The sequence below is a fragment of the Periplaneta americana genome, chromosome 1 (assembly GCF_040183065.1).
Source record: "Periplaneta americana isolate PAMFEO1 chromosome 1, P.americana_PAMFEO1_priV1, whole genome shotgun sequence".
Classification (NCBI taxonomy): Eukaryota; Metazoa; Arthropoda; class Insecta; order Blattodea; family Blattidae; genus Periplaneta; species Periplaneta americana.
The window spans coordinates 112,392,637-112,417,475 of NC_091117.1; the positions used below are offsets into that span (position 1 = coordinate 112,392,637).

Here is a 24,839-nt window from a genome sequence, read left to right on the forward strand (position 1 = left end):
TAAAAAATGTTCATAAATCAAGTGTAAAATATTTACAGTTTCATAAGCTTCTGCCATATTGCAACCACGGACATCATCATACGACACACTACACTATACATTATGCTGGCTTTAAGTAATCAACACAATGAAGTAGGTACAGTAATATGCAACTAAAAACGAAAGAAAATTGGATTTATTTACACAATCTACAGATTCTCATAACCTCTGTGCTGAGAAGAAGTTGGTTAATTTTCTTTGGACTTTCGATTTATTTAACTTTGTCCTTATGTCCATTCTTAATTTTCTGATGGCAAGGATATCAGAAAATTGAGTATCATATTCATGCTCCAAAAATTCCAGTAAAGTTTCTGATGACTGAAGCGCTACTTGTCTTTTTCTATCACCTTCTTACGCTATCTCCTCTTCCCAATCAGAGTGTGAGTTATTTTTCACGTTGTTGCACTGGTTACTAGCACTGGCAATGATGCCATCATCACTTTTTAGTTGATATCCTGGCAACGCAGTATCAACATTGAGACATTGCTACATGTTTTCTTCATCCACATCACCAAATTCGTTGTTGTGTCCGATCATCTCACAAAGGGACTGCGAACTTATCTGAATGTCAGTTTCTTTGTTGTCGGATGCGAGATTTCAACCAACCAAATCTTCAATATTGTTATTCCTCCATGATGGAATTATGTTCTGATTTGATATCATGTCCCAAGCCTTAGCTGCTGGAAATATTGTCTCCTTTACGTATATTGAAGACTTTCATCCAGAAATCTATCATTATCTGTTCTTCTGCAAGCAGTAGACTCGACAGCTCCCTTCTATAATGACGCTTCATTGTAACAATTACCCCCTGATCCAAAGGCTGGAGAAGTGACGCGATGTTAGGTGGCAGGAAAGAAGCAAAAATGTTCCCATCACGAGTTTTGAGTTCTGTCTCATTGGGATGGGAGAGAGCATTGTCAATGAAAAGAACTGCTTTTAAGGGCAATCCTACTGATTTCAGAAAAGCACTAATCTCGGGCACAAACTTGGAATGAATCCACAAACTAAAAATATCTCATGTCATCCATGCCGATTTACTGTGATAATAACAGACGGGAAAATGTTTAATTTCCGTACCTTTGAATGATCGTGAATGTTTTGCCTTGTCTATACACAACAATTTCATTTTATGGTCTCCACTTGCATTTGCGCAATACATTAGCGTCACTCGTTCCTTACTTGACTTGTGTCTGGAAGCAATCTTTTCGAATGAAGCTGCAAGTGGTTTGCTTGGAAGACATTTCCACAGTGGCGTGTGGTGATATTTTATACAGGGTTAACAACAAGCAACAAGAAACTAAAACATTACTATGGTACAAATAAATAAGAGTACAATAATAAATGCAAGTTTTTTGTGTAGGTACCACAAAATTGAATTACCTAATCCTTAATGAATAATATATAATAATAATAATAATAATAATAATAATAATAATAATAATAATAATAATAGCAGTGAAATTTCTCTGTAGCTGTGGAGACACTTAGAGTAGAGCAGGAATGGATAGAATAAGTTCACAGGTCCACACCTGTGGAGTAACAGTTAGCGCGTCTGGCCGCAAAACAAGGTGGCCCGGGTTCGATTCCCAGTCGGAGCAAGTTACCTGGTTGAGGTTTTTCCAGGGTTTTCCCTCAACCCAATATGAGCAAATGCTGGGTAACTTTCAGTGCTGGACCCCGGGCTCATTTCACCTTAATCTCATTCAGATGTTAAATAACCTAAGATTTGATAAAGCGCTGTAAAATAACCTACTAAAATAAATAAATTCACAGTAGTTTTACTACCTCTCCTAATGCTGCATTCAGATGGTTTGATTTGATTCAAAGTGACAGTTCATTAACATTTTTTTTCTGCAGATCGTCGGAAATATATGTGACAGTTAACTGGGATTGAACAGCAGGAAAGTCAAATATGTTGGGGTAACTGTCTTTAGGAGACTCAAAACTGATCTCGGGAAACATCCTTTTATTCTGATCTGAATTAATTAGGGATTAATGAGTTCCAAGAAGCGCAGGGAATCGAGATTATCTAACCTGTTGTTGAGCTGTTGCAAAATAAAATTGTATTAATAATTTCACAAAACAAGTATTTATAAGAAGTCTTAATATTTAATCTTGCTCTTTTTCTGTCAGGCTCATTTACATCTTCTCTTAGTTCTATCACACCCCATATTTCTTCAAAGTTCTCATGTCATGCTTCAAGTTCTGTTTTCAGCTCTTTGACTTTATTTACACAATAACCAATATGACTGACTTTGTTTGCGATATAGAGAACCAAATGTCAGTAAAAGGGAAAATATTTCCAAATACTGTCAACATAAAATAGAAGTTAAAGTCCTTCAATTAAACTAAACACTTTCAGGCAGAAATCAACGCCTCACGATCCCACTTTTCATAAGGATCAGTCATTTTCTTAAATAATGAGATTAGTTGGTCACGTTATTCCAAAACTGTTCCTACTAATCGTGAATTTAAGTTCCTGCATGCGGCCGACTCTTCCTGACTTCCTCATATAGCGCATGACTTCTCTTAGTTGATTTTGAAAAGAAAAAAAAAACAGCTGCCACTCCATTCAAAGTTGAGAAGAATACTCTGCAGTCTTTGATATTAGAAGCTGACTGTGACAATACTAAGTTCAGTTCAAAGACGTTTCCCCTATTTGAAGAATCTCTGCTCTCGTTGTGACCTCTGAAAGCTTGTTCCTGCTTTCCCAAAAAACAAACAACATCGATCAAAGTTTCATAATGTCCCTGTTTCTGCTAACAAGTTCATTATGCTTTTGGTCACTCACATTTTTTTTTGGTTATCAGTCATGTAACCTATCCTAGAGTAGTAAGGTGATTCTGAGAAAGTCTATGCTTTTTTATAGCCTTGCACACATTGTTCATATTATAACCCCCGTGATTCCAAATAATTTAATCGTTTGAAAAACGAAGGCAGGGTCAGCAGTATAATTTTTGAACTGAAGAACAACCAGTCATCGTTATATAAATTAGAATTAAAATGCCTGACGCAAGTTTTAACTTTAGTGCAGATATTTAATTGAGGAGATGGACAATCTTTCTACAAAATTAATTTTTTGTTTTCAAACGACTGAGAAGAAAAAATACACCAAGGAAGATCACATATTATACTGTCACATTTAGCTGGAGGTCCAGTATCCGTCTCCATTTCGAACAATCAACGCTGCCACTATAAGCGTAACGACCCCAGCTCCACTGCAACAATAGCGTACTCAGCAGTACCACGCTGATCAAAATATTGAGAAGCACTTTCTGTCATCTATTTCTTTAAGCAATGGAAGTGTTGTGCACATCTGTTAAGCGAAAAAGTTCGACACAAAGAATGACAAATTATAATTAATATTTTAAATTATTTTAAATGTTGCAATGGGTATAAAAGCGTGAACTGGATTGCAAGCGAAACTGTAGAAGCCACTAGAATTTCGAAAACGTCTATTTTTAAAATTAGGAGTGAAAGTGCACAGGGCCCTCTGGTGATGCCTACCACGAAAATACAGAGTAAAGGATTGAATCCTAATAGAGAAGTATGGTAGCTTTATAAGAAGTTGCATACGACGAAAAGTTCACGAATTTTATTTTATAAATTAGGCTTCGACTCTAAATTCAATTCTGAGTGGTATCTCCAAAATTTCAAGAGGACTACCCTTTATGTGTTGTTAAAGTAAATAGGTTTCGATTATGGAAAAGGAGAAATGAAAGCCATGATGATAGAGACAGTTAACATAGTGATGTGGCATCATAACCATGGGTGGGCAACTCGTGCTTTCAAAGTGTCAATACAACCTCAGTGCAGGTAGAACGGACTCTATATTAGCTGTAGTGTCTGTATGCAGTTCTTGCAACACACAAGTTTGCTCGTGTCTGCAGAAAGTGACGGCTCGTTTTAAGTGAAAAATAATATAATGCCCAGATCATTTCCCTTTAGTGATGAGTTGAAAGAGAAAGATATTTTATTAAGAAGAAGGTAAAGCTTGCATTATGTTCTATTACACTTTCTTACGCATGACATTTTATGTCAAAAATAAATACAGTGAAGGTTTTAGTAAAGAAATACTGTTTGAATCTGCTTTAGAACAGCTAAAGGTAAAATATGGATATCAATAAGGTGAGACTGATATCAAATATTGTTAGCACATTGTGTGTGCGAGTTACAGAATTGCATGACATATGATCGACTAGCTAAGAGCATTTATGGATAAATTTGATATGTCGCAATATCATGTAGAATATAGACAACTTCACTTTCTTTGACTATAAACTATCTTGAAGAGTGAAAAGAAAATCTTCTTATAAAATATAAGACCCTATTTCAAGACCTACAGCAGAATTCAATGGAAAGTTTGGAGAAACAGTGACAATTGACAAGGAATAGAGATTTTTCTGAAATCCTTTTGCTTAGAGCCAATAGAAGATCCTGAAGTTTATAGCTTGAATTGATATATCTACAGAACAGCACGCCACTCAGATTCCAGCAAAATCATGAATCGAACTGTTCGTAATGCTGCCTAAGTCAGAATTTTCAAACATACTCTTTGCTTTCATATATACTGTATGTGCTTGAGTCAGAGTTTAATACAAGAAAGAAGTGTAAAAGCTCTCAATGTAAAGAAAGAGCTTAGAAAAAAGTTCATTTCATCTGCCATGACATGTAAAAATTAGTTCCTTGAATTTGTGATAGTGAATACAGACTATCACCTTTCTGAGAACAGAGGGCTACTCTTTAATGAATAAAAACTTGTAAATTCTCTCGTTCTATGTTTCAAATAAGACATATAATAAGAAATATTAACAAATAGTGTAATAGTAAATAAATGTTGCAGCTATATTTGTTGTATCTTGAAAAGGTTGTATTGAGTTTGTTTTTCCAGCACTAAACTAATTTACAAAGCTAGGAAATAATATAATTTTGTTGTGTATTCAGGTGCAGTCTGTCTAAAATTACTATAATTATCGTACCATGCGACATTCTGAAATTCAAATCATGGAGTAGATATCACAACCACCTGCATGAGGTGCCAGAGCGCACCGTGGTAGTGAACTGCTTTTGCAGCAAAACTAAAAGCAACTTGTAACTGTTGCGGCTGGCTCCGTCTGTCCTTCTCTCTTTCAAGGTTTTTTAGCACTTTGTGAGCACGAATTGCCCATCCATGATCATGACTGTCTAGTCACAATAAATAAATATAGAAATGATGATAGATCCGTGTTCTAAACTGATGAATTCCGGATTAACACAGGAACAATCATTAAGAAAGTGTGGAAAGATATGAGAGCAAACAAACCACAGCAAGCTTTCCTGACAGGTCTCTCCATAGAACTGAAGCCATCTACATCCTGTGGCCCATTGTTTTGCTTTGGTTCACACTGGAAAAGGCTTCCTCCCCAATGCACAGCTTGTATTTCTTTGCAAAACGAACACAACTGATGCATACGATGAAATAGATGGCGATATTTATGAAAAATATTTCCGAGATCAAGTTCTTCCAAATCTACTTAATAATTAGATTACAGTGTTGGATTATGCATCATACCACAGCAGTAAAATGGAGTCAATACCAAAAAAGTGTCATAGTGGAAAAATGAAATACAAAATTGGATTACAGTATATGAAAGGACTTACAAAGAGCATTATGTAGAAGAAGATTTAATGGAAGTCGTGGAAAGGATGAGACCGAAGTATGACAAATATAAGACTGATAAAATAACAAAAGAGAATGGTCATACAGTTCTGCGAATGCCGCCTTGTCATTGTGAGCTTCAACCCACTAAACTCATGTGGGCACAAGTAAAACATCACGTAAAAATGAACAACACCACATTCAAAACAAAAGACATGAAAACAACTTCTTGAACAAGGATTTGTCATTCTGTGATGGTGGACAAATGGAAAGAACATGAGAAACGTGTTGAAGGGGCGCGTACATATGCATGCACGCATGCACCAGTGAGCAATATGAGATTATGATACGAGGGTGGATCGAAAAGTAACACACAATAACTATAAAAAAAAAAAAAAAGCAAACGTTTACTAAGTAAACAAAAATAAAAAAAAATACACAAATGAACTCACATCTTTTAGCTACTTTTCTACATAGATGCCAAGTTTCTCAACACATTTCTCCCATCGTGGTACCAGTTTCAGTATACCCTGTTCATAGAAGTTCATTTGGTTGGAGTGTAGCCATCTGCAGACAGTTGATTGAACTTCTGCATCAGTTGCAAAGCGGTGGCTGGCCAGGAATTTCTTCATGGGATCCAACAGATGAAAGTCCGACGATGCAAGGTCTGGACTGTATGGTGGATGCTGGAGCACATCCCAATCAAATGTGTTGATTTTCTCACGAACAGAAGCCGCAACATGCGGCTGAGCATTGTCATGAAGAAGTTTGACATCGTCAACATTGTTAGAGCATTTGTCACAAAGGACACGACACAACTTTACCAATGTTTGAATGTTGTTGTTGTTGTTTTATAATGCTAGGCGTTTGACAATAAAGTCATTTGACCTCTTGCACTCCCAATATTTTTCAAAGATATTATCATGGTCAACCAGTGAAGCACAGATTCTGAGATGTTCCGAATCCATTTCTTGGTTTGAGTTGCACAATGGGCAGTTAGGGGGACTGATATATTCCAATTCTATGCAGGTGTTTGGCCAAACAGTCATGGCCTGTTGCCAATCTAAATGTAGGCTGCAGCATTCACATCCTGTGTTTAGCGAAGTTCACCAACAGAACACCATGCATATCCCAGAATACTGTCACACAGCACTTTCTTAGCAGATTGCATCATTTTGAAATTTTCTTTACTGGGGAAGCAGCATGTTTCCACTCCACAGAGGCCTGCTTTGTTTCGGGCATGTAGTGGTATGCTCAGGACTCATCACCAGTGACAATTCCTTTCAGAAAGTCATGCCCTTCTGCAGTGTAACGCCTAGATCCAAGCATGTCATCATTTGCTGGCCCTTGTGGTCGTCTGTCAGGCACTAATTTTATGAAATTTCAATGTGTAATGCACGATATTATACACCGCAACATATGAAATGTTGAACTGCTGAGATAACGTTTGGACTTGGATCCGTCAGTCGTTCAAAATTGCCGTCTCAATGCCTGTGACATTCAGTTGGGTTGCAGCTGTTACCGGCCACCCAGAATGTGGCGAATCACAAAGGTTCTCATGGCCATCTACCTGGAGATGTTGCTAAGGTCCATACAGTCTTCCCCGTACACGACACACATGTCCCTGTGAATTTCACTTGGGTTATGTCCTTTAGCCCACAAAAATCGTACAACACTTCACTGATCTTCACAAGTTGACGACAGTGACATGCGCGCCATCTTTGTTGCGTAGTACACGCTTGTACAAACTGCATGTAATTATGTTACCAATAAATTCTGTATAACTGATGTTTTATTGTACCAGCCTTGTACAGAATACGCAATAACTACTGGTACGTCATAGTTTCGTTATGAATGACGCTAAATAAAAGTCGTTGCACAATCACCTCCTAGGTGTCGTTGGTTGCAGTCTTGAAACAAAAGGCAATCAGTTGACGAAAACAAGAGATATGAGCCACTTTCTTTTAAAGAAACATGAGAAATATCACGAAATGAACGAGGACTCTGATTGGGAGAATATTAAAAAAAAGTTGTTGTTGTTGTTATCTAATGCCGGGCTTTGGCGACGAAGCCATTAGCGTTCTTGCTCTCCAATATTTCTCTGTGGTGTATCCATCAGGTAGAACTTCACAGGTTTGTACATGATCTTCAGTCATTTCTTCTTTTTGTTGCATAGAGAGCGATTTGGATTTGTGTAAATTCCTATTTTATTCAAGTGTTTGGCCAAATAATCGTGTTCAGTAAGCAGTCTGAATTTTGCTACTGCAGATTTACGTGGGATTTCTGGAATAATTTGTTTTTTTTTTTTATTAAAATGCTCCATTTTTTATCTTTGGCTTTGGTACATAGTGCTTGGTTTTTCTTGATTTCATATTTATTTTTAATTATTTTTTGATGGATGTAAAAGGTAGGCTTGTATTTGTATTCTGAATTAAATTGGATCCTTTTTTGGCAAGAAAATCAGCAGTTTCATTTCCAGCAATTCCGCAATATGCAGGTATCCATTGCAATTTAATTTTTTTCTGTAGTTTTTGAAGTTGTTGGATCATTTTGTGACATTCTTTAATTTGGATTGACATCATTTTATATGAATTTATTGCATATAATGCTGCTTTAGAATCAAAGAGAATGACAGCATTTTGAAATTTATCTATTCTGTATAGTAGGTGTTGGAGTGAGATATGAATAGCCATTATTTCCGCATCAAAATTTGTTGTAAGTAAAAAAAAAGTAAGTACCAGTATGTTATGTAATTTTGCTATTGAATCATTCTATAGAAAATTTTAAGAATATGCCAGTGATGTCATGAATTTTTTTGGCCTTTTAATATAATAAAGTTATTTAAAAATAAACTGTCAACTATAACCGCCATATCATTAATATTTTAGTCATACAGATGACTGACAATTGGGTGGCAGTTACATGTTATCCATAATTTGAAATATTCTAGAAACCCTATATAAAGTGTCATCGAAACTAAAGAGACGCCATTGTAAACCTAAACAACCATATTATAATACTTCAAAGACTAATTCAAATAATATTAAGGGATGTTCATAAAAACGCCTCATTGAAAAAAAGAAGTAGTTTTATATTTGAATGCAACATTTTAAATTCATGCAAATTTCATTTGTATTGAAGAAAATCTTATTCTTAATCCATCTCCCAAGTTTTATGACCTAATCTCAAAAAACCTATAAATAATTAAATTAATAAAATTATTAATTTTTGTTCTGACAGTAGAAAAACGCTTGCTATGTGTGGCGGTCACAGTGTTAGCGAGACGTCACAACTCGATGAGTAATCTCTTCCTGACATTGATCGCGCAGCTAGACATACAGTATATGTCTGCAAGCATTTGTTTAAAGATGTGAATTTTTAACAGTGCAGTGGTGCTTGATTAGATTGAAAATGTCAAAATCTGTAAGTCGTTTTCGGTATTTATGGTGGTGTAATCCTTTCGGACTCAAGGACATACGAGGATGACAGGTATAAAAAAAGTTATCAAATGGATGCGAGAAAAAATACCGAATTTAGTGATAGGTGATGCAATATGCAGATCATGTTGTATCAAATTATTAAAAATGGCATCCGCGAGCTGTAGTGTGAGGAAATCGAACGAAGAAGAATGTGTGCTGGGAGACTGATAATGAGTCGAAATCTAGTGAAGAAGAGTATGTTTCACCAGAAATTAAAGAGGAGACCATAATAAGCAATTTAAATCAATTAATAATGCCTCCTGGACAGTCTCCTGTTTCTAAACGTAAGTTGTTGCGCATCAAATCATACACAGCAAGGAAAGCCAGTGCCATGAACGAAACAAGTTAGTAAAATATTTAATGTAGGGAATAAAAATAACGATGGCGAAGAAATGATCGCACAATTTAACCCTTCTCCAGGCAACCAGGGTCCGTCAGGCCCTGGCACTACTATTTTTGTGAATAAAATGAAAACTATAATTTCTACCTACTTGAAATTTCATGACTTTGTTAATTTCTGTGTTTTTTATATTTAGGAAGGAAAATATTGTAGTATTTTGCACAAATGTTCTAGAACACTTTTACTTCTTTAAAGTCTTAACCGGGCATGCAGGGTCTATTGGACCATAGTGTATTTTATTAGTTTTTCTCACTTCGTAACAAGATTTCACTCTTTCAAACCATTCAGTGATAATCTGACGGCAATGGAATGTTGGAAAAATTATTTCCGAAGCTCAACAACAATGACATTTAAAAAAAATGGACCAATTATGCATTATAATAAATATAAATAAGTCAGTGTGAAGTTATGCTAGCCATAATACGGTGTAGTTTATAATAGAAAGAGTGACTGAATCTTTCACTTTTTCATTATTTTTATATGGGAGTAATTATTATGGAAAAGCCGAAGAAAGTCAAAGAAACAAAGGTACGGTCTTTAGATGTTACAGTATATTTGAATCCATCTTAGTTATGCTATTATACTGAAGAGTTGTAATTAGGTCAAATATTCTGACAGACTCAGCGTAAGTACTTGTGTGAAGAATCCATTCAGGATTTTCTTAGAGAACCTGACCTAAGAAAAAACGATTCTAGCTTCGGGCCAGACGATAACACCGATAATAGCAAATCTGATCATCAGAGTGAAGCATCAGAAGTTAGTAATCATCATTTAGAGCCACAATATGACCCTGAAACCCCTGATGATGAGAATCTATCTATCAATGAGAAAAGCAGTTATCACCAATGTGATCCACAAGAGGTTAGTGTCGACCGTCTAGAACTAGGATATGGGGGGAAGCATTCGTTCAAACTGCTAATTTCTTTGGTGAAGATGGCACCACATGGAACTCTCAGCTTTTTCCAACAGGCCAAGTTAGGGCTCACAATATTATCAAAGGGTCAATAAATAAAGTCACTCTTTCACCTGGGAAATCTATTGATGCCTTCAATCTTTATACTGATTCAGTTATAAGAGACATAGATAAATAATCAAGAGGCTGAGCGGCTGTATTTAGAAAGAAATGTTGCCATGGAAGTGTTGTAAACACACTTAATTACGGCCATTTTTCGGTCTACTAGTAACTGCAGGACACCTCAAAGCAAATTACACTAATTATGACATTCCGTGGAGCAGCTTGTATGGTGTTCCAGTATTTAGAGCGACAATGGGTCTCAAGAGATTCAAATCTTTGCTAGCGTTTACTTGCTTTGATAACAAAACAACAAGATCCATTTGCCGTGAGAAGGATAAGTTTTCCCTGGTTATAGATGTCTGGGAAAATGTGAATTCGAATTAAAAAAAAAATATATTAGGCCTATATTCCTTGTACTGATATAACGGTTGATGAGCAACTTATTCCATTCCATAGTAGATGTCTATCTGAACATATTGCTGGAGATACCTAATTTCTGGAGTTTTAGTAATAATTTATTTCTCCAAACAGAGTCATATGCTAACTGAAAGTCAATAAATATTGCCAAGGTATCTTCTTTCTTGTTAAAACTGTCTTTTATTTCTTGGCTGAGGCATATGACTTGTTCATTGGTAGAGTGTAGTTGTCGAAAACCGGCTTGTCTTGGTGATAAAAGATTTTGGGATTCTAAATACCAAGTTAATCTGTTGGAGATCATGGACTCCATGGTTTTTGCTATCATGCTTAATAGTGCTATTGGTCGATAACTATTAACATCATGAGCAGGTTTCCCTTTTTTGTGAATTGGTACAATGATTGCTTTTTCCAAGCTGCAGGAATTGAGGTGTTCCATGATATTGAAAATGGATAAAAGTACAGACTTGACTTTTTCCCCCAGATGTTTAAAAAATTCGGAATGAATGTTGTCGGGGCCAGGAGATTTCTTGGTTTTTAAATTTTGTATAGCTAGAGTTAATTCTTTGGAAGTAAAATTTTTATGAAATATTTCAGGTTTTGTACTAGTAATATTGTTTTTATTATTTTTATGTAATTCTCTTTTGATAAATTTGTCAGTTTTTTTTTTATATTGGGATGTAATCTGTGAGAGTTTGAGAAGTGTTTATTAAATGTGTTTGCTATATCTCTACTATCTGTTAGTGTTTTATTATTATGAATAATAGGTTGGCTAGTATTTTCCTGTGTATTGGAAATATTCTTCAGAAATTTATATGTTTTAGCACTATCAGTTCTGTAATTAATATTTTCAATAAATTTATTGAAACTGTTCTTTTTTGCCGTTATGATTGCTTTTTTTAAGAATGGCAGTCTTCTTCCTCCAATCTTGAGTATCTTCTGGTGTTTTGCTATGTTCTGCTTTGATTCTTGCTTTATCTCTATCTTGTTTCAATAAATTCAGGTCTTCTGTCCAGAATGGGATGTATTTTTTTGGTTTTCCTCGTGGGATGTGCTTTTTTGCAATTTTAAGAAGAGATTCACAGAAATATTTGTTCAATCTATCTGAGTTTGTATTTTCCATTAGTGGTGTGTTGACCTTGAGGTGTTCGTCGAGTTCTGTTGTAAATAGTTTCCAATTCTCTTTCTTAAAGTTCCATGTTGTTTTGTTATTGTAGGGTGCCTGTCTTCGGTTTTGGTGGAGATGGATAGAAGCAATAATGACTCTATGGCCAGATCCAGGGTCTTCAATTATTTTTTTCTTGGTTTCGTGATGGATATGTGATGTTACTAGTAATAAGTCTGGATTTGTACCAGAACCAGAATAATGAATGAAAGTAGGGGGATCTTCTTTTCTGTAGAAAAGTTCTGCGGTTGTAGTATTTAGGAGGTCCATGATCATTTTTCCAGGTTGGTTTACATTATCGTAGCCCCAAAGTTGGGAGTGGGCGTTAAAGTCACCAATTATGATAGTTTTAGGTTGTATATCAAACAAAGTTAGATCAAGGGGATTATTAGGTGGGTTATAGGCACTGTAGATTTTGAAATGTTGTTGATTTTTCCATACTTCAATTTTTATTAGTTCTAATTTGTCTTGATTATCCATTTCTTTTATGATTTGAAAATTTGTAATTAATTTCTTTGATGTACCTGCGAGAATTCCACTACTGATCTGTCTACCTTTGGGTAACAGTTTCATAATAAAACCTTTAAAATTAAAATATTTTAATTGGTCAGCATTAAGATTTGCTTCTTGGATAAGGAAGATATCTATATTATTATCTGAGAGTATATTGGCTAGTTCAGTCTTCTTGGCTGATGTTATACCGCCAGCATTCCATTGTAAGATGTTTAGTTGATTCTGTACCATTAAAGTAGTCCCCACCTGGAGATCCGATTGGGGGACTATTTTACCTCCGGATAATTTTACCTTAATGGTACTCATTTCATATTGGAGTTAAATGGCAAGTTGTAGCCGATTTAAGTGAAAACCATATTTTAATGTTTTGGTGGCTACTTCATTCACACACAAACCCCAGAATGTCTGGAGGACCACACCTGCTGTTGGTCGACGGGTCCATTGGACCTAGCTGGGAGATCTTGTTGATCACCAGCTTTCCCTCCTTAAGCCACTGGAGGACGATTTTAGTGCCATAGCAGGTCAGCACTAGGAACAGAAAAGTAGAAAGAGGAGGAAGGAAAGGGAAAAGAACCCCTAGGCCTCGAATGCTCTAATGATGTTGGGGGTCGAAGAAAGTAAGAGTTCAGTCAGAGGACTGGATAGGAAAGGGTAAAGAGGGAATTAGGTATTGGATAGAGGAAAATTATACCAAATTTAGTCATTAACTCATCAAGCTGACCAGTGCTAATTGATGAGTAGCCCCTCCCTTTAGTTCAACTTGTAAAATTATGCTTACTAACAGCTGCACCACGGGAAGGTAGGGATGGGACATTAGGTATTTGTCCAGGTTGGTTCCTTAAAGCCTTCAATGGGAAGGATTAATGGCTCTCCCCCCTGTATCCGACAGATACCCTTTTGCAGCCTGAAGAATATAAATATAATATTGCATAAAATTCATATTTAGAACATACAAAATAACCTACTACAATATTTTTAACTTTTGAGACATTATGGTTCAAATACATACTTTTTTGCATGAAATAACCCTATTATGTGAAGATGGTTTGTAGAGTTAATTTGGATACTATGTGTAGGCCTAAATGGCATACTTGTAAAGGTTTTTTTTTTTCAGGCATTACTAAATTAAGTAATTAAGACGAAATTAACATAGGCTTGCTAGAGTGTAAAATTACAGACAGCAACACACACACAGGTTGAAGAGCAAGATATGGCACAAAGATTGTAAGTGCACAGAGCAAAATTTTTCAGGAGAGACAAGAAACATTTTTTCTTCCCATCCAAATTATCCACTACTGATGGCATCTATGATTGCATACATTAAATAGGGTCTACTTCCACTCTGAATTTCGACATATGCATTTTATAAGTTATTAGTCTTAAAATGTACAACTTGGGTATACCACAATTTCTTTTGTAAACCATTTAAAAATAACGAAAATTGCTCTAACCTTTGTTGTTTACACTCTAGAATAGTGTTTCAAGTTTGTGATTCTGATTACTGGGGCTAAGTATTTTATGATGTAGCATATATTTTTTGGTAATACTTATATGTTCCTTAAATATATATAAATGCTTGCTATTAAAAACTAATTGATTTAAAGTACTTTGTTAAGTCATATTTATGAATATTTGAACATTTCTATGTGATAGAACATATTTTAGTAATCTAATGGTCATATTCGGCATATTTTCACTCTTTCAAGAAGTAAAGAACTTTTCTCATACAATTTTTCTTCTACGTTCATTTGAGATGTTAAATTTCTCAGAATTACATATAGCGTTTTGTTTCCTGGAAAATTATAAAATGTACCTTCTTCCCCAATTTCGTTCTTTATAATCTGGGTACCAGACTGCAGACAAGGGTCTCACTGAGTTATTGAATCTTGTTGAAATCGGAAATGTGCATAGTATAGTTGAGGAAAAATGCCAAAAGCGAAGCAAAGTATTCAAGTAAAATTAAATAGTGTCTCAATATGGTGAGGAAGTGTTTTTGAGTGATGAGAATATACTGGACTGTAAACTGTGCGACTTAAGAGTAACTGCAGAGAAAATATTTAATGTTGAGGAGCATGTAAGAACAGAAAAACACAAACGTGGTGTACAGTGAATTGAAAATGGAAAAACATTACAGCAAATGCTCCTAGGGGAATCCCCCCAGCCTTATTCACCATTCTGTGAAGAACTTTGTGCAGTCTTTATTTGTGCTGACATCCCCTAAGTAAACTGAATCATCCAAAACTTCGTGGATTCTTAGAAAAAACACACAGGCAAATCTCTTCTGTTTCTTCCTTGATAAGAAAGGACTACATAAGTCGAAGCTACGAAAAAAATTTGCAACAGACAGACAACAGGTTGCAAATAAAAAAATATGAGTTTCAATTGGTGAAACCACAGACTCTATGGGAAGATACATTGCAAATGTTATTGTGAGAACTTTGGAAGAAGATGGTCCAGGTGAAAATTTTCTAATAAACTATGAACATTTAGAAAAAGTCATTTTTTTCCACCATTAGTGAACTGTTCGACAGATCTATGGATGTTACATGGTCTGAAGGGTTCAGCATGACAATATACTGCACCTTATATGGTGAAAGCTGCAGATTCACTGAAAACATTATACAGTAAAATGGTGCATGTGACTTATTTGGCTCACGCCTTACACAGAGTTGCAGAAGATATTCGTAGTCAATTCAGTGACGTACGTAGATAAATTAATTGGGTGTGTCACAAAGGTCTTCTTGAAACCTCTTCACGTGTTGCATCATTTAAGTTGGTAGCTCCAGACATTACCTTGCCACTTTCTCCCATTTTGACAAGATGGGGGTCCTGGATTAATGCCTGCAGCTATTACTGCCAGAACTTCACAGTTGTGAAAAATATTATTGATTTGTTTGACAGCAGGGAAGCTGCTTCAACTAGCTCAAGGATTAATGTCTAAGGCCGACATTTCAGGCCAACTTTCATATATCAAATCCAAATTTGGGTTTCTTCCTGCTGCTATAACTGCTTTGGAGCAATGAGAAGTCCCAGCAGTGAAGCAGATGTAACTAGTGAAAAAAACTGTGAATAACTTTGATGTTGTTTGTGGTAAAGTAGGGCAAGAAGTGTCAAAGAAAATGGAAAAGGTGTTGGAAATAAATCATCACGATCAGGACCACAATAACATATTACAAGAAACACGACAAACACCATGACAAGGATGATAAATACCACCACATGGACCATGATAAGGATTACAACAAGCACCAGACCATGGAAAGGACTATTAGAAAGATAACACAATGATAAGGACCACGACAAAGATATCAACGACCTTCGTAAGGACCACAAAAAGGACAAAATATGAATGCCAAGGACAACAATAAGAATCACCACATGGACCACGATAAGAAGCACAATAAGGCCTATGACTGAGACCAGGGTAAGGATCACGACATTAAACACGACAAGCTTCAAAATAAGAATCACAATGAGGATCTCAAAATGGATCACAATAAGGTTCATGACAAGGACGACGATAAGGATCATGGCGTGAACCATGACGAGCACTATGACAAGGATCACGATAAGCATTATGATGAGGACCATGGAGAAAACAACAAGGACCGCTCTAACGGTTGCAATAAAGACAAGGACCATGATGAGGATCACAACATGGACCATGATAAACACTACGACAACGATCACGATAAGGACCACGACATGGAGAAAGATAAGTACCATGATAAGGATCACGTCAAGGACTATGATAAGAACCAAGAAAGAACCATGAAAGGACCACGAAAGGATCGCGATAAGGACTGTGTCAAGGATAACAAGGACCACGACAAGGATCACAATAAGGATGACGATATGAACCATGAAAAGCATTCTGATAGCAGGACGAATAAAAGAAATAGTGTATGCACTTCTATGCTTTCCCACTGTCGGTGGTGGACCTGACAGCTAGTGGTGCTTCGATCGCTAGGATCCTCTGTTGTCTGAAGTCAGATACCTCGAAAATATATTTCTCGTGCATTTAATGATGAAAGTTGCTAGGGGTTGTTAATATTCTTTGTTGTTGAGAGTTATGTAGATGTCTTCAATTTGTTGTGCTTTGAATTAACCAGTGGCAAAAGAATATTGTGTGGCGGTTTACAAAATAATTACAAAAATTCCGTACTGTTTTCTTCTGGGTTGTAGATCGGAATACAGTAGAAATAATGTAACAAGACATTTCTTTTCATCTCCCAAAGAAAAAGATGAGTTTGGAAAGTGGGCCAGAGCGATTCTGCGGAAAGATAGGCAGCTTTCGGTAAATAACTGATCAGACTGTTTTAATATAAAATGTCATAAGACAGCAATACTGCGAGTGCATTGAAAATTACAACCAAGAGTTGTACCTCACATTTTCCCTAATTTACCGAAATTATGAAATATATGAAAATAAACGTTGTGGAATGGTAATATTTGATGAGGTCAAATTCAGAGAAGAAATTCAATTTAATGATTATTCCCTTAAAGTGGACGTATATGTTGAGTTCGGAGATCTCACATCTGATGTCCAAAAGAAACAATTAGCAAATCATGCATTAGTATTTATGCAAGATTGGATTCAACCAATTGCTATTTACGCTAGCAGAAACGCCACTCCAGGTGACATTCTCGCTAAAATTCTTATACAAGTTATACTTCAATTAGAAGCAGTTGGGACGAGAGTAGTCAGTTTCATTTGTGATGGCAGTCAAACAAATAGAAAGGCCTGGAAGTCTTAGAAATCAATGGAAAAAATTTCCAGCATAATACTATATTCCTAATCCGTTCGACAACAAAAAGAAAGATACGGGCATTCTCAGATTTTGTACACATACTGAAATGCATAAGAAATTATTTCCATGATAAAATCGAACTCTCTTGCAAGGAGAAAAATATCAATTTTAGTTTTTATAGGAGACTTTTTAAGGAAGACTTATCTGGATGTGGGAATGTGTAGGGTTTGTCCCAAGTTTGACAACAGCTCATTTAGATCTCTTGTCCTTCAAGAGAATGGATGCCACCAGACTCGCGTTCCAACAGTGTCGCCAAAGGCCTCAAATTTTATCGAGCATTAGGGTCATCGGGTTTCGAAGGCAGTGAGGGCACTGAAGAATTTACAAGGCATTTAAACTGTATTGCTGCCACATTAAATTCACACATTTCTGCTAAGACTCTTTATAAAGACTCTTCCAATCACTAATTCCTTACTGATTCTCTTCAGTGTCTCACAACTAAAACCAACACATTTGCGTCTGCTACAGCAATGTTTAGTAGTAACCTTGCAGAGTACCTTAGAAATGAGCGAATGGCTCTGGAGCAAAGGATACAAATATATCCTAACAGGGAAACTCGTCCAAGATCCCTTGGAACATCACTTCGGAATTTTACGTTCACTCAGTTCAGATGACCATCCTTCGATAATAGATTTCCTCCATATGCATTTACTACGAAGCAGATCCTTCTTAACATTGCTTGAAAATCTGAAACGAAAAGTGTTGATGAACTACTCACATCGTTTGTGAACCAAATGCAAACATTAGTGAGAAATGTGGAATTACTCAACAAGACAGTTAGGAAGTCTGTAGAAACCTATATAAAAGGAAAAAATGTTATTCATGAAAAAATACATGGTCAATACTGGGAAAGTGCTGTGCCCGAGTTGGTGAATACCACTCCTGCTGCATTGATTGACATGTTTAGTGTATTATGTGGCCGGTTATGCAGTAAATCATTCCTCTAAGTTTATTGCATGTACCATCTGTGCCCTTCGACAGGAATGTAATAGGTCTAAACATTGTGCAGCTCTCACCCAAATCAAAGACTACCGATCAGGTAGGAACGTCAGTTTTTTAAACCATCCCTCCCAAGCTGTATGTAACGTACTTATTCAAACAGAATTGAAAATTAAAGAAAAAATTAGCTCAGCAAGTGCAATGTGGGATGAGATCTATCTTGACCCTCTTTCGATCCAGTCTTCAGGAGCAGGTTGTTGCAGAGAACACATCATCGATATTATTCTGAAATTAGTCTACCACTATTTAAAGTGCCGATTCTTCTTCAGGACAAAGTAAATTCGAAGATTTTTACAGGCTCATAAATCCATCAAGTCATTTCGCAAACTCTCAAAGGTAGCAGGCAACTAATCATTCATTTATAGGTACGTAAAATATCATTCAACTCTTTATTTACTAGCATTCCGTAGGTTTTTCTGTCCCTGTATTCGCAACTTGTTATGAAAAGATTATTTAAATACTGAATGTATAATTGCTTTCACAATGTTTCAGATCCCATTGTATTTTCTGTTACGGACGTTCATAATAGTAATACCTGATAGAAGACTATTAATTATGGATAAGGGACTATAAAGGTATTTCTTAAGTTAAGAATAACCGGGTTAAATGGAAGAAATTTGCTTTTAAAAAGGACTACATTCAGTGTAACAAGTACTGTGAATTCCTTCAGAGTCCGTGCCTAGCAGTAACAGCGCCCAGTTGCGGCAGATCCGTGTAAACTCACAGAGTGCATACACCATTTCTTCTATTCGCCCTGTTGATAGGGATCACTATAAGTACCACGACAATGATCACAACGACAACTATGATAGAGATCACAAGGACCATGACTGCGATAAGAACTATGAGAAGGACCACAAGGACAACGATAAGGAAAAAGATGAGGATCATGACATGGGCCATGACGAGCACCACGAGAATTATCATGAAAGGGACGACACTGGGACATTATAAGGATCACAAGGAACAGGATTGCGATAAGAACTGTGAGATTGACAAGGACCACTATAGGACCACGACAATAACAAAGACAGGGATCACAATAAAGATCCCAACATGGACCACGACAAGCACCACGAGAATGATCACGATAGGGACCACGACATGGGTCACGATAAGGATCATGACAAGAACCATGATAGGGATCAAGACCACGATAAGAACAATGACAAAGACAACAAATACCTAATAAGGACCATGACAAAAGCAGCATGAAGACGATAAGGACTATTACAATGTCTATAAGGACCACGATAAAGACAACAAAGATCACGATAAGGGACATGTCAAAGATAACAAGGCCACGACAAAAGCAATAAAGATCACGATAAGGACCATGACAAGGAAAGCAAAGACCAGTATAAGAAACGCGACATAGACAAAGACAAGGGCCATGATAATAATATTACGAAATGGACCACGATAAGGACAAAATTCATGATAAGGGTCAGGACATGAACCATGATAAGTACCAAGACCAATATAAGAATAACAAATACCACGATAAGGTTTATGATAAAGACAACAAGAATGATAAGTACTACTGCAGTGACAAGGGTCATGATAAGTACACAACAAAGACAACAAGGACCATAATAACAAACATGATAAAGACAAGCGTGTTGTTACAGAACCAAGATGGTGCCATACCCTTTCCATCAAGTGTCATACCTAGGCCAATTTTGAGGGTTGAAAAAAAAAAAAAGAAGGAAGCAGCTCTTTGAGGAAAACACTGTTACACAATATTACAGTGAATGTCACTACACTCACAAAAATATCATTCAAAGACTTCATTTTAGGAGCTTTGTGTGGTTCACTGACATGATCGGCTGTGGTCTTGATGAGACCAAGGGGGAAATACGCACGAGAAGGAGCAGGCATGTGACAAAAAACAGTTTGATTCCAGTTTAAAAACTTCAGTCTGAAATGCAGTCGTGGTGTGATCACAGTAAGTTATGTTCTGTTTATAGTGTCTGTGTTGTTTAAAGAGGCTAAGCAAGTGAGGTTATGAAGCTGATTCCACTACAATGAATTCTATTGCGGCAGTCCACTCCCTATCATAACTACAACTGGCATTTACACCATTGTTCCATTGTTATAAAATATAGTATTTTTATATGCATTGTCTCCACATTGCTAATAACTGGCCTTTTTAGGTAAATACCCAATTAGATCCAAAGTTGTGGTTGATAATATAATACTGAAACAAGTCTCTCATTTTAATTATTTAGCAAATCATGTGTCATATGACTATGAAATTAAATTAAAATTAAAATTAAAATTTCGCGTTTTCAGAATATGTGTGGTACAATCAGAAACAAAACTAGAATTGATATAGTTAAAATTTTATAAAACTATGGCAGTACTGACACTTTTATATGAGAGCGAAAAATGGGTTTTAAATAAGGGAGAAAAAAGTAGACTGAATGCATTCGAGATGAAATTTTTAAGAGCAATAAAGGGATGAACATTAAGAGATCCTATTAGAAATACAGATATACGTATGGAATAGCAAATTACACCTCTACTTGATCAAATTAAAAAAATATAGAACAAAACGACACAACATTTTGATAGGATGAAAGAGAGCCGAGTGCCAAAAAGAGTTTGGAGTTATATACCTAAAGGCAGGAGATCACAAGGAAGACCAAGAAGGCAGTGGAATGAAGAACTGGGACAGGCCATCAGGCCTATACCATGAAGATGATAATATTTATTGTTGACTGCACCTTCTAATAGCTTACAGTAGTTCGGAAAGTGGTGTTATTACTTTATTTGTAAGAGATGTGGGGTTGGGGATGGTATTGAGAGGGTGACTCAGTGATGAAATTCACCCGGCGAGCAGTACAGTGGCTCACAGTGTAGCAGTTTATTTTGCTCTACAGCCAGTGTTGAATTATAAAAGAGAAGAAAAGAAAAGGTGACTAAATCAACTAGGAAGAAATCTGTTACAACAGCAGAGGACATTTTATGAACTCCAGAAGTTCTCAACAGCTGAAGTGGAGCAGAAGCAAAGAACCAGCTGAGAATGTGGTTACTAGTAAGATAGCAAAAAAGATTGGAAGATATTTGGAAAAGTTCTTCAGTTCCTGTGGTTTCTCTCTGCCGAATACCTGTGATGATCAGCAGTTACTACAGGAAATTAAGAAATGTTTTAAAATTTGATGGTAGCAGGAGAAGTAAGATTCTAGAATTTAAAAATGAATTACGGGAAAGTGTTGGATATTGCGGCTTTTTAAGTGTCCAGATTTCACTTTGTGCCATTGTAACAGAAACAACAAAGTTCCTCAAATGGAAAGAACTTTTTAACAAGCCAAAAAAACATATGAGAAACTGGTCATCGCTGGAATTGTATTACAACAACAAAGAAATTACAACATCGAAAAGGGTGAAAAAGCAAGAAGCGATTTCGATTGAAGCTACCAGTGCAAACATCACATCTACCAACTCATCAGACTCTTCAGAGAGAAAAAAAGATCTCAATTTTAGTTGGAAGTATTCTTTAGAGCCGTCGAGAAAACAGTCGAGATGTACTTCACAAATGAGAAAATCCCTTTCAGCATTAGCAAAAATGAAGGATAGAGCTGGCATCACATGAAGAAAGGTTGCAGCCATTGTTACTGAAGTTCTAGAGGACTTCAATATAGTGAGCCAAAATAAAATGTCTAACATAATTGACAGGTCTAAGCAAAATATAAAGACAGATTGCTAAAATCGAAAGTTCTAATAAGTAAAGAAATGCTGAATGTAGCGAAGTTTCATTTCATACAAAGACCTAACGCTTATATATCTGGAAGTCACAAGAATATAAAAATGGAAGTGTATTATTCTAAAACTGAAGAGCCAGGTAATGGTCGTGCATGGCAGAAAGCTGCTGAAGGTCTTTATGTAAGTTACCCTAACATGATACATGTAACATGTGTCATTCACACCCTACATAGATTGTGTGAAACCATCTGATCCATTTACCCTAATGTGGACAAGTTAGTGTCCAACGAAAAAAAAAAGTCTTTGTAAAATCACCATCACATATTGATCTTTCAAAAAATATAAATCCTGATCTTCCATTCCCTCCTATACCTATAGTCACACGTTGGGGCACCTGGCTTAATGCTGTGTTGTATTATGCAGATCATTCTGAAGCATTTACATCTGTAAGTGAACTGGACAAAGACGATGCCTCTGCAATTGAAATTATTCAGAATTTAATATGTGATACAACTTTAAAATGTGACTTGGCTTTCATATCTGCTAATTTCGGTTTCTTAATTCACTCAATAAAGAAACTAGCAACTTCTGTAGATTTATTGAGTAATTCAGTTAAAGAAATACAGTATGTGAAAGGCAACTTAACACTATCTCAGGTTCGAAAATAGAAATTCTAAGAAAAAAATAAATTTAAGTGTATGTTTGAGAAAAATAGTGGCTACCAAACCCTCTGCAAAGTCGTTCAAGTTTTGGAAGGCCAAAACAAAAGTGAACTTGATTGTGTGTGTGTTAAAGATTCCTTTTCTCAATATAATGCATTGTTCTCGGATAATAGGCAAGGATTTGTGATTCACAATCTGAAGATGACATTTGTTGTGCACTGCAACTCCAGTCAGCTTTTTACATCTGATGTTTAGCTGCAATTGGCGATTTTCAATATAATTTTTTCTAGTAAGTTACGAACATTCTGATATTTTTGTTTTTATTTTCAGAAAATATTTTTTTAAGCATGTATTTTTCAAATTTTTGGCACATAAAAAATAAATATTTTAAAGTTTCTTAGCACATAAAAACCCGGGCCCTAGTTATTATTGTACTACATTTTAAAGTTTAAAGTGCTTAATATTTGAGGAGAAAAATTCGCTCCAGCACCGGGGATTGAACCCGGGTCCTTGGTTCTATATACCAAGTGCTCTGACCACTGAGCTATGCCGAATTCAATCCACAGCACCGGATCGAACTCTCCTCCTTCAATGTTTCCCTTTGTGGCCTGACTCCAAGTTAGGCATATATGTTGACGTATTTTCAAGTCAACTGCCATTATACAAGGGGCGCACTCAGCTGAGCGACTTGTTTGGCCGGGATTCCGCAGTTAAGTGCACAGTAATCTGTACAGAATATGCTCTGCTAGCTATGAGAATATTAAGAATTTATTAATTTGTCCTACAGAATAATATCTGTAATATTGACAATTAATATTTCAGGAGAAAGTGTTTAGTTTAGCTAATAAGAGTAAGCTTATAATAGTGTAGCATGCATATTTTAGGAATGCAATGTGGGGTGCAATGCAGACCTACCTCCTCGTTGGTGCACCCTGGAAACACTTTGCGGCTAAATGGTATACATTCTTGGCAAAACAAAGAAAATGACAAATTTTGCAAACTATACAAATCGTCCTTCTAAGGACACTCCTGATTTTAAAATCTTACAATGGAATGCAGGAGCATTATCACAAACAAAGAAGACAGAACTTATATCTAATTTACAACTTGTGTATAATAAAAACGACACTCACATACATCTGCACTACAATGGCACTCAAACTACACCAGATCTTCTCTTTGTATCCTCAGATATATTTTCGAACACCAAAAGAATGATCATAGATGACTCAGGATCAGGACACAAACCTGTTATAGTCATAATCAAACTTCCCTCACAGAGAGAGCAACTTCAAAAGGGCAGATTGGTGTAAATTTACATCTTTTTTTTAGAAAAGGAGTTATCCGCAAGTAACATTGATTTTTCACAACATTCTAGCATAATAGGCAAGTATATTACTAAACAAATAATCATATCTGCAAAATACTTCATCCCAAGAGGTAAAGTTGGACATCTCAAATGTTTCTGGAATAGTAATCTCGAAACTCTGAAACAAGACCGTAAGGTCCAAAGAAAATTAGCTGAGGCTACTAAGAGCCAGGAACATATCATGAAATGGAGACAAGTGGTAGCAAAGTTTGAGTGGGTAATATCTGAAGCCAAAAGACAAGCATTTCATACATTTCTTACAAATGCAAACTTTCAAGACAATAATGGTTGTATACACAGATTCAACAAAATTCAAAATAAGACATCAGCCACGATAAAGCAACCCATTATTCATAGAAATAAAACTTTGACCTCTGATCGAGACATAGGAACCGCATTTGTAAAACATTACTCTAATAGTCAAAAGAAGAGTTCGTATGTAAGAAAGGTGTCAAAAGATATCAAGAGACAAATAACACAAAGTAAAAAGGAATTAAATAATTTCAAAAGTCCAAGTTCCAATGCAGTCTTTGTTGCTTACTTCTCTTTCCAGGAACTCTCATCTGCTATAAAAGGATTCAAAAACCAGAAAGTCCCCTGGTGAAGATGAAATTTATAGTGAGTTCA

The 24,839-nt window shown here is 36.1% G+C and overlaps 1 protein-coding gene and 1 non-coding gene across 13 annotated transcripts in view; both read right to left on the minus strand.

Moving 5' to 3' along the window:
* The window catches only part of LOC138699781 (protein FAM50 homolog), a 245,250-nt gene that overhangs the window by 26,869 nt on the left and 193,542 nt on the right, over positions 1–24,839 (minus strand). The gene's annotated exons all lie outside the window — the stretch shown is intronic.
* TRNAY-AUA (transfer RNA tyrosine (anticodon AUA)) lies at positions 23,325–23,397 on the minus strand. Its single transcript has one exon. It is a non-coding gene; the product is annotated as a tRNA-Tyr (tRNA).